The sequence below is a fragment of the Poecilia formosa genome, unplaced genomic scaffold (assembly GCF_000485575.1).
Source record: "Poecilia formosa unplaced genomic scaffold, Poecilia_formosa-5.1.2 Scaffold160, whole genome shotgun sequence".
Taxonomy (NCBI): domain Eukaryota; kingdom Metazoa; phylum Chordata; class Actinopteri; order Cyprinodontiformes; family Poeciliidae; genus Poecilia; species Poecilia formosa.
This window is the reverse complement of record NW_006800099.1, coordinates 623,130-632,493: the sequence shown is the minus strand read 5'-3', so window position 1 is coordinate 632,493 and position 9,364 is coordinate 623,130. Positions and strand designations below refer to the sequence as shown.

The following is a 9,364-nucleotide window of genomic DNA, read 5'->3' as shown; positions in this document are numbered from 1 at the left end:
AGTTAATCTGCAAGAAAAGGAAAAAAAAAAGACTTCCACACTTTCCTTCATAATTCAGATACATCGGGGAGAACCAGACTGCGTTGTCCAGAGCCTCGTTTAGTCCAGGTTATGGTAAATGTTATTCCTGTGTGTAAATGAATGATGTTCAGAATGTACTGACATTCCGATTATGTCCTCTCAAAATCTATTCTCTGTCTCTGAGACGTTCAAGTATTTGCAGCCCAGGGAAAGTGCACACACTGATACATAAACCTAACAGTTTCCCATCCAGAATCCATCCATTCATTCTCATTCTTGCTCCTGTCAATGTAGTGAAGCAGGAAACTTCAAACGAGATCCCTCCTTAACTCTCCATGCTTTCCACCAACTCAGACGACATGAAGGAAGTTCATTTCCACTGCTCGTGTGATCTCCTTCCTGTGGACTCGACCCACAGTTCATAGTCTTGGAACGTAAAACAACTGGTAAATTACTCATTTCTCTCGGCAGACGTTTCGGTTTTGTTCCCGTATTCTCTTTTCCCTCCGCGGATCAAGAGTCAAAGGTAGTTGAAAACCTCCATTTTGGAGGTGGGGACTCAATTCTCAGCCCATTGCGACAAACACGTTGTCATAAAACTGGAACACAACACAAATGATATTTTGTGTATCAAGAGACACTTTAAAACTCTCATCATAGTTACTTGCTAGCGTTGGGCCGCACACAATGAAGTATCGGGCTTTTATCTGCGGCTGTTGGTTTCTGTTTGCACAAAAAGGCTGGATCATCCTTGGGGCCTCTCTGAATCATTGTTTTCCAAATTGTGTTGCCGTGGCAGCGGGAGGACTGAGGCTTCTGCCACAATGAGTCACATAAATCTACACTTTAAAGGGAAGCTGCCCTGTGCTGCACTTGAGTCTGGTCAGGAGCCATTCAAGTGGGATGTTTACACCTACAGGCTAAATGTGATTGGAAGTAACAGCCAAGGATGTTTTCTGTGAAGAACTCTAATAAAGACATAGTGATTAAATTAAAAATAAAATTACTGTTAAACAGCTATGTACATAATTGTATATATTTTTTAAAGTAATCTTTCATTTTTGTTTCTTTTGACTGTAAGTATTATGAAAGTATTAGAGGGTCCTGACTTGACTCCTGTCTACAGGTGGGGTTAAGGATTCGGGAGGTGACAAGAAGTCTTTCAACCTCAAAGACTTGAGGTTGAAAGTCTTTGTGATGAGTCTGAAACTCATCACAAAAGACAATTGATCAAAATACCAAAAAAAAAAAAGGGTCAACAATTACAAGAAGGTGTTGCTGCTGTCAATATACACTTTTAAATGGACTGTTGTGAACGCTATCAGTAATTGTGAGCCTGCAATTTTCACTAGAATCACGTTTTGTCAAGTGCGATACTTCAACTTTCGAGAGTCAGAAATGATGTCATGTTTGAACGAAAATCATTTTAAACGCATTTCTTCCATGGCTACGGATAATTCTGGGCTGACCTCCATCGAAATTATGTCAAAGCTGAAGAAGCAAAAGCTCCCAACAAACAATACTTGATTTATCACACTTTTTAAGTTTTAGGCTTATTTTCTAAAGGCCCACGTTCATTTTCAGGCACTCGAATGAGTTCATGCAGCTATGGTAAATTGTTTTTGTAATCTTTCTCATTCTGATTCTGGACATTTTGTCATTCTGTTGCTCTTCCATCTCGCATCTCCTTTTCACACAGTCAGACACAATGTTTCAATCTCCTGTTTTCAGAGATTTTGAGTTGACTTTAAATCCAAAGATGTTCTTACCCTTTACTTGAGTTAAATAAAACAATGTTTCAAGTGGAAAAGTCGCCCGAAACTTTGATAAAGAAGCTTGCAAAGTTTTAGATGCGAGAATTTGACATTCTGTCATTACGTTTGTAGAAAGTTACATATATGTGGAAAAATTAAGAGGAGAAAATGCAGTTTGTGACCTAAAGGCCCCAAAAAAATATTATTGCACATTAGCACAGTCTTTGTTCAGATACTGTCATATTACTTTTGCACACATGAAGCTAAAGTAACTTTTAATTGTCTAAAACAGCGTCGGTTTTACTTTCGGATAAGTTTTTCTTGAAGCCTCTCTTGAGAAGCTCCACAAGGTTCCTTTCTTTGGCCGACTGTTTTTTTGTCATTTGGCTCCCCTTTAAGAAAACATGAATTTTATACGTACTTCTGATAACACACAGATATTTGTGTAGAAAGCACAACCATTTTTTTTCCCCGAAAACTTTTTATTTTTTTTTGCCATCGAAACTTTAAAGATGAAAAACTGAGTAAGTGCATATAAATCTGGGTAGGTTTTACTTTTATTTTACAAAATCTCCTGCCATAGACCTGGGTTGTGAATGAATGAATATCATAAATATTTGCCAAGAGAGTATACAACTGCACAATTAATAGAGACTAGAGGGTAGAGTGACTTTTGTTTTCCAGTTTTTAGAGGAAAAAGTCAAACCAGGAAGGGCTGGTTCCTCTGTTGAACGTGTGTTTTACCCCACACCTGTGACAGCCTCAGGCTCTTAGTGTGAAGGACGTGGACGTTACGCATCAATTGGAAACTGGTTCCCTGTCTTCTATTGTTAAACTGCCAGTCTGTCTGCATCTAATAATAAACATAAGTTGCAGTGTGTCTCTGTGTGAGCTGAAGGTCAGCGAGCAGCCGCTCCTTCGCTGAATTCAATAATAAACATTTAGGATGTACTCGAAACAACCCAAAACACCATCTTCTGCTCACTTGACGATTTTCTTCCGCAGTTGGAAGAAAACGGCAGAGGTGGGAGTAGAGCTGGAGTCGCTGATTAGACGTGTCTCGCATATTCGAACATTGCAACATGTCATAACTTAGCGGTGAGATGTTGCATCCTGTATCGTTCAGTGTTGTTATTTCTGAACAGTATGTTTCGTTCAGTTGAATCAGCAGGATTTTAACGGTCGCCAGCTTATTATCACCTCTGAGTAGTTTTTATCAGCGGGAAACATTTGCGAACGATCGCTAATATGAGCCTAATCAACCCGATGTTCTGAAAACAAAAAACGTCACTCCGGCATATTTACTGTGTTTGATGTACTGCTCCTCCTTTAAATAATGGTTGCTGGTTTTTTTTTGACTCATTTGAGGATGTTGTCATCTCGTTTCTGTCTTTTTAGTCATTTTCCATATTTAAAAGTGGAGCAGGAAGTGAAACAACTGAAGATACTGTGTTCTCTTTGAAGTGCTTTCCAAACTCTCGATGTTGTGCAAACTCTTTTAATTGTTTTGGAGTATGATTCTTTTATTACATTTAAACTGTCTAGATACAATATATATATATATATATATATATATATATATATATATATATATATATATATATATATGTTATCTAGTTTTCTGGTTTAAACAAATTTGAAAAAATAACAGCTTACGGCCCGATTCTGTTTGTAGGTTTCTTACTGTCTCCGAATCCCAGTGGCAGCGTTAAACAGTCGAGCTAATAACTATCCATTTGCTACAAAACGAGAACGACAAAATCAGAGAAAGCAAGAAGACAAGAAGCTGTGCTGGAGGCGGATTACCAAACACTTTTCAGAAAGAGGAGGGTGTAAAGAGTGGGCTAAAGACCAGCAGCCTAACTGGTGCAGAGTCTTTGAGATTTACAGCACGATCTCATTATCCAGATAAAACTATGAGGGGTTTTTTTGTGTTTGTTTTCTGGTGGAGGACAGACAACTTTTTCTTTTAGATTTCTGAAAACTGATACCGTTCACTCTGACCGTGTTTTCAGGTCATTAGAATGTTACTGAAAAGTCAACTCACCTAGTAGAGCAGATTATATGGATTACTTACTGAAGTTTTCAATCCCTTGATTTCTGTTAATTATGATGATTTTCTGCTTACTGCTAAAGAAAACATAATATTTAAGATTAGAATATGACACCAGAACGACTAAAAAAAACACAGAAAAGTCATCTTAATTTAATGAATGTCAAATAACAGCTTAAATGTTTTTTTTTTTATTTTGATATGTACTCCTAATCTGACAAATGTGCCTCGTCACATTGCATATTCTAATTTATGGAACATGTCAGTCTCTGCTGTGGCTGTTGCTAGGGCGACCAAGCCCCCTTCAAATTTTATACCGACGTCCTGCGTGAGAAGACCATGTTGCAGACAGTGAACAGTGGGGGATTTACTGGGTTTGAGGAAAAAATGACTCTAAGGATGAAAGAAAGAAAAGGGGGGGGGGGCTGCGGAGGACGGGAAAATGTCAAAAGGTTTGATTTTTGGTCTGTAAGGACCCTAATCCAATTATGAGACATCTGAACTGTCAAATCTGGAACATGCAATGGACGTTAGACCTCTGACTTTTCGCCAGAAAAGGATCGTTATGGGCAAAACACGAGTACGTTTTTTTGAAATGCACTTGAACCAGACTTTGGTTCGAGTAGTACTGAGTAGTGGGCCTACTTAGAGGAATATTTAAAAACAGAAAATGAACATTAAGCAGCGGAGCTTATTAAAGATCATCAAATATTTGGTGAAGTTTTAAAACTCCCTTTCTCTGAAGTTACAGCTGCAAATGTTTTGTCTCTATCAGCTTCTGCACAACCTCAGACTAAAATGCTTAGCCATTCTTCTTTGCTAAATAACTCAAATTTAGTCAAATCGGATTATGTGAACCTCAATTTTCAGCTTTTTCAACATATGCTAAGGCTGATTTTGGTCTGGACTTTGACTTGTCCAATTCCAACACATGAATATGACTCCATTTAAGCTGTTCCACTGTAGCTCTGGCTGTACGTTTAGATTCACTGGAAGGCACACAGCCTCCCTGATCTCAAAGGGTTTTAATTAATGAAGTCACACTTCCCCAGTAATGTGAGCAAACAGGTTAACAAGGCCTGCTGCATGTGTGCAAAAACCTGAGTTACCCACAGATTTTCATCCTGGATTGTCTTTTATTTTTGCTGCACTCTGCAGAAGAAAAACAAAAGCACAGATAAAAACAAAACAAAAAAAAAACAGCAACTTGAAGATAGTGGCTCCCCTGGTTATGTGCAGTGTTCATTTTCTGTCATGCATCACATTTTGATAAAAACCAAACAGCTAAGCTTTGGCCTGATGTAACCAGAGCATATTCTTCCACATGTTAGGCACTCTTAAGTCCTTTTTTTTTTTTTTTTTTCAAAGTTTCTTTTCTTCTGATCCATGAAGGCCGGATTTTTTTTATTTTTTATGTTTTTTTTTTTTGAGCGAGGAAGAAAGTTAAACACGCAACAGAGCCGTGTAGTGTAGGGGTGGATCACCACAAAAAAATGAAAACCTGTTTTCCTCTGCAGGCTGTTTCACACAGCCAGGTTCTGGGTCTGAGAGATAATAGCATGCAAAGTGTCAGTTCCAGGGGCTTTATTTGTGGAGCGGGGCTATCTCGTTGCGGCCGCGTGTGTTTGTAGAACAGCGTGTGCGTGCATTTTCGTGCGTGTGCTTATCTCAACATGCTTGCCACAAATATACCAGTGAAAACACGCCTTCCACTACTGTGCACTGTTTACACGTGGAAGAAAGCGTGGGATAGGAGCCAAGCACACGTCCAACACACAATAGCAAGTGGTAGATTGTTCATTCCTCTGGTTGTTTACTTTGGTTCCCATTACTTTTTCCTCTTTCCATCCCTTTATTCAGCTCATCCTTTGTTCCTCACTTCATGTCTCGGTACTTTAACGACCAAAACCTGACCCCTCCCTTTTTGCTACCGTTTTTTTCATATTACACCATAGAACAGAGGCACCATCAGCATCCTCACTCTGTCTGCCAACTTTCTCCAACTTTCACACTCTTTCGTGGACATTCGGGACTTTTATTTGTCATATTTTCACACCAAGCAAAGACAGGTACAGGCATGAGCACCGAGAGTCTAAGAATATTTCATTGCTATGGATTATCGCTTAGAACACAAAACGTGGAACAGTATCCAAACCTTCTTTTTTCTTCACGAAGCAAAAGCTACAATAAAGATCTCAGCTTCTGCTACCAAACTTTTTTTGTTGTTGTTGTTGGGTGCTTGAATAGATATTCTTTTCTTTGCCAAACCTTACTGAATTTGGAGTAATTACCTTTAAAATTACAACTTAACTTGAAAAACTAATCCTTGATCTTGGAAGGTGGACATCAGGTCTAGACCTGAGCTGCAAGTTTAATAATGCTCCTTTGTCTGCAGATTGTGTGTGTGCATGTGTGTGTGAAAGGAATATAACACTCCGCAGTGGTGATAGCATCTATACTTGGCGAGCCGTATAATATGATTCTCCTCAGTCTGAGTGCCTGTCAGCGCTGGTGGAGGTATATTTTAATGATTTATATTCGTCCATTTAAATGCTTGCGCGAGACGTCGCAGTAGTTTGGGAACGAGGGTGAATAAATCACGAGGAATTACGCGGCTGTGTTCGTTGTCTTTTTTATTTTATTTTATTTTTATTGTGTGTGCGTGTTGGTGTACTTACGTTGGCACCCTGCTTGCTATGCTAGTCTGGCTTCAGTGGTTTCTGACGTTTATCAGGCAGCCGCTTTGTCCGCTACCGAAAAGATCAAAAAACTACAGACGTTATCCTACAACGAAAGCAGTTATTCGGAGACGCCATTTTGCAAACTTGTACACGTAGTGTGTTGTACGTACGACTTTATGCCAGTCGCTACTATTTCCAGCTCGTTTCCCCCGCTCTGTTGCATTCTTTCGTCTGTGCTGACCTTTTAGCCTGGAGATAGCATCTCGGGGGGATGTTCTCTGCTGGCTGAATTTTTCCTGAATTGTTGACTTAGTAATAGTAATTGGTTTGCATTTAACTTCACAGAGACATTTCACGGAGGGCTGTTCACCACAGACATTTCTGACACGGAGGCTTGGGGGATTTTACCTCCCAATATGTTTGTCTTATTCCTCGCCTCAGGCATTTTTAAAGGGAACAAAGATAAACACAACTCTTCCCCCCCCCCCCAAGTACAAGCAACACACTCCTGAAAACTCTAATTACCACAGGCGTGCACGTTGCGGTAATTAGTGCATTAACCACACAAGGACTCCTTTTGGGTGAGTTTTTTTGTTTTTTAAAGAGATAGAAAATCTATAGATGCAGCATTTTCAAACGACAAAAACTTGCATGCAGAGGCTTTATGGAGATACACATGTGAAAACACAGTCTGAGCTGCAAGTCGAGTCTCAGCCAATGTAAGCCGATCCCTCTCATCTGCTTTTGGTTTAGACAGACCCCCATTTCAAGACTGATTTGATCAAAGTTCCCCTGGTCTACGACTCGCTCTCTGCTTTTTTAAGCTATACAGCAAACACGCGCGCGCGCGCACACACACACACACACACACACACACACACACACACACACACACACACTGAGTGCCTGCACCGGCAGTGAGACCAAAAAAAAAAAGATAGATTTCCGGCACACTCACTTCTCAATTGACCCCATGTTCCAGGATGTTAACGATTTTCTGTATAATCAAATGAAGTGGGTGAATTCATTGACTTATTAGATTAGTGAAACTGATTTCATGTTGGAGACCTGAGCTACAGTGGCTCTAGACTCAACATGACTCAAGTGGAAAATAAGTTTAATTACATTTCTTTATTTAATTAAACATATGTGATTGTTCCTAAGCCTCCATAGTAGGCATTATTCATCTGGGAAAGCATAATTTGGGGGGAAAAAAAAACAAATTCACTGATACCAAGTCCTCGTCCAACATTTTATTAAAGTTAGTGCCACGTATAAACTCCAAAACCAAAAGCGTTAAAGATGTGCATAATTACAGCGTAATTCATCAGGATTAAAATTTTTACATTTTTATTTTGTGGTGGTGTCGATTTGAGTCTCATAACTTGGGACTTAATTCAAGAGTTTGATGACTTTAGACTTGGCCTCTTGGAATCACAAAAAACCTTCGACTCAGTTTGGATTTTAACGCCAATGACTCGACTTTTCCCAAACTTAAACACTTTGACTTGTGGATATTTGATTATTAAATTGAGTTCGGTGAAGGATGGTCATACAACCATTTACAAATACTCTAATTTAAACCCAGAGCTGATGCTTAGGTTCAAATCACAGTATTCTAGTTTAATGATGTACTGTATAAAACAAACAAATAAAAGTCTAATTTACAGTAAAATTCTGGTAGCTGTGGTTGCCAGAATTTTCCCGTATTTATGCAGTAAACTAGAGATGTTTTTTTGTTTTTTTTTTAATTGTGCCGTTGGCTAAATTTCATTCTCTTAATATCAGCGATACTAAAGTTCATAGTTGTCATTATAACCAGTGATGGCGCTACTGGAGCCTCGCTGCTTACCCAGACAAACAGCTCGATTATTTAGATCATTAAAAATATTCAGTTTTCATGAATTAGTGGAAGCAAAACCAGTAGAAAAGCTCTGAAACATAATACTAAAAGCAGTTGGGTTCAGGAGGGACAAAGCAATTACTGATGGTGATCCTAACATCCAGTTTAGGAGTTTGGCTGCTCCCAGTTTGACCTCTGACCCTCGCAGGGCTGCAGTTCTAATTCCTTCCTCCTGCTCCCTAAACAACACTGGGTCAGTCGTGACCCCCCTCGGGGTAAAGATGACCAACTGGAGATGTGGGTCACATTCAAAAACACTGGAACACCTACCAGAAGAGCAACACGTCTGTTGATGTGCCTAAAAGTGATTTTTTCTATTTTGTTTTTTAACCATCAGGAAACTTTGGCTACCATGACTGAGTGCATCTGGATGGAGAAGGCCATAAGATGTTCCGGTTTGCATGAGCAAAAGTAAATATAGATTAATCACGGCAACAAAATGTAGCTATATAAACCAGAGGATCATCTACAAGCAGAGGGGAAGAAAAAAACAAAACAAAACAAAAGCAACAAAGACGGTTTACAAGAGCTGCTGAAAATAAGACAGAAGTAAGACTCTTGGTTTGGTTTCAGGGGTCGTAAAGAGATCCTGACAGGACTGTTTATCCGTTCGCGCATAGAAATGGGTCTGGGAGGCAGATGTTCAATGACCCAATCTCTTTGTGTGTGTGTGTTTGCTTTTGGTTGAGCATAAATCTGAGCATTTAACAAAGATCCCTCGCTATATTGACATTGTAATACGTGTCGTCGACTAAAGAACGTCTGCCTTCTGTGTTTTGTAATGGAGGTTTAGTTTTTCTGTTCTCTCTTCAATGCGTGTCTCAATGCAAATAAGCAAAATAACATACAGCAGCACCATTCTCATTCTGACTCGGTTTGCTGTTGCAGTGCAGAGATATTTATCGTCGGGTCAGAAACCTCGATAGCAACCTAACAAACCGACAGTCAGTCC

The 9,364-nt window shown here is 39.4% G+C and overlaps 1 long non-coding RNA gene across 1 annotated transcript; it reads left to right on the top strand.

The window, feature by feature from the left end:
* Window positions 1–4,050: 4,050 nt before the first annotated feature.
* On the top strand, window positions 4,051–9,083 carry LOC107837627 (uncharacterized). Its single transcript, XR_001663666.1, has 3 exons — window positions 4,051–4,408; window positions 8,540–8,649; window positions 8,750–9,083. It is a non-coding gene; the product is annotated as an uncharacterized LOC107837627 (long non-coding RNA).
* Window positions 9,084–9,364: the final 281 nt, after the last annotated feature.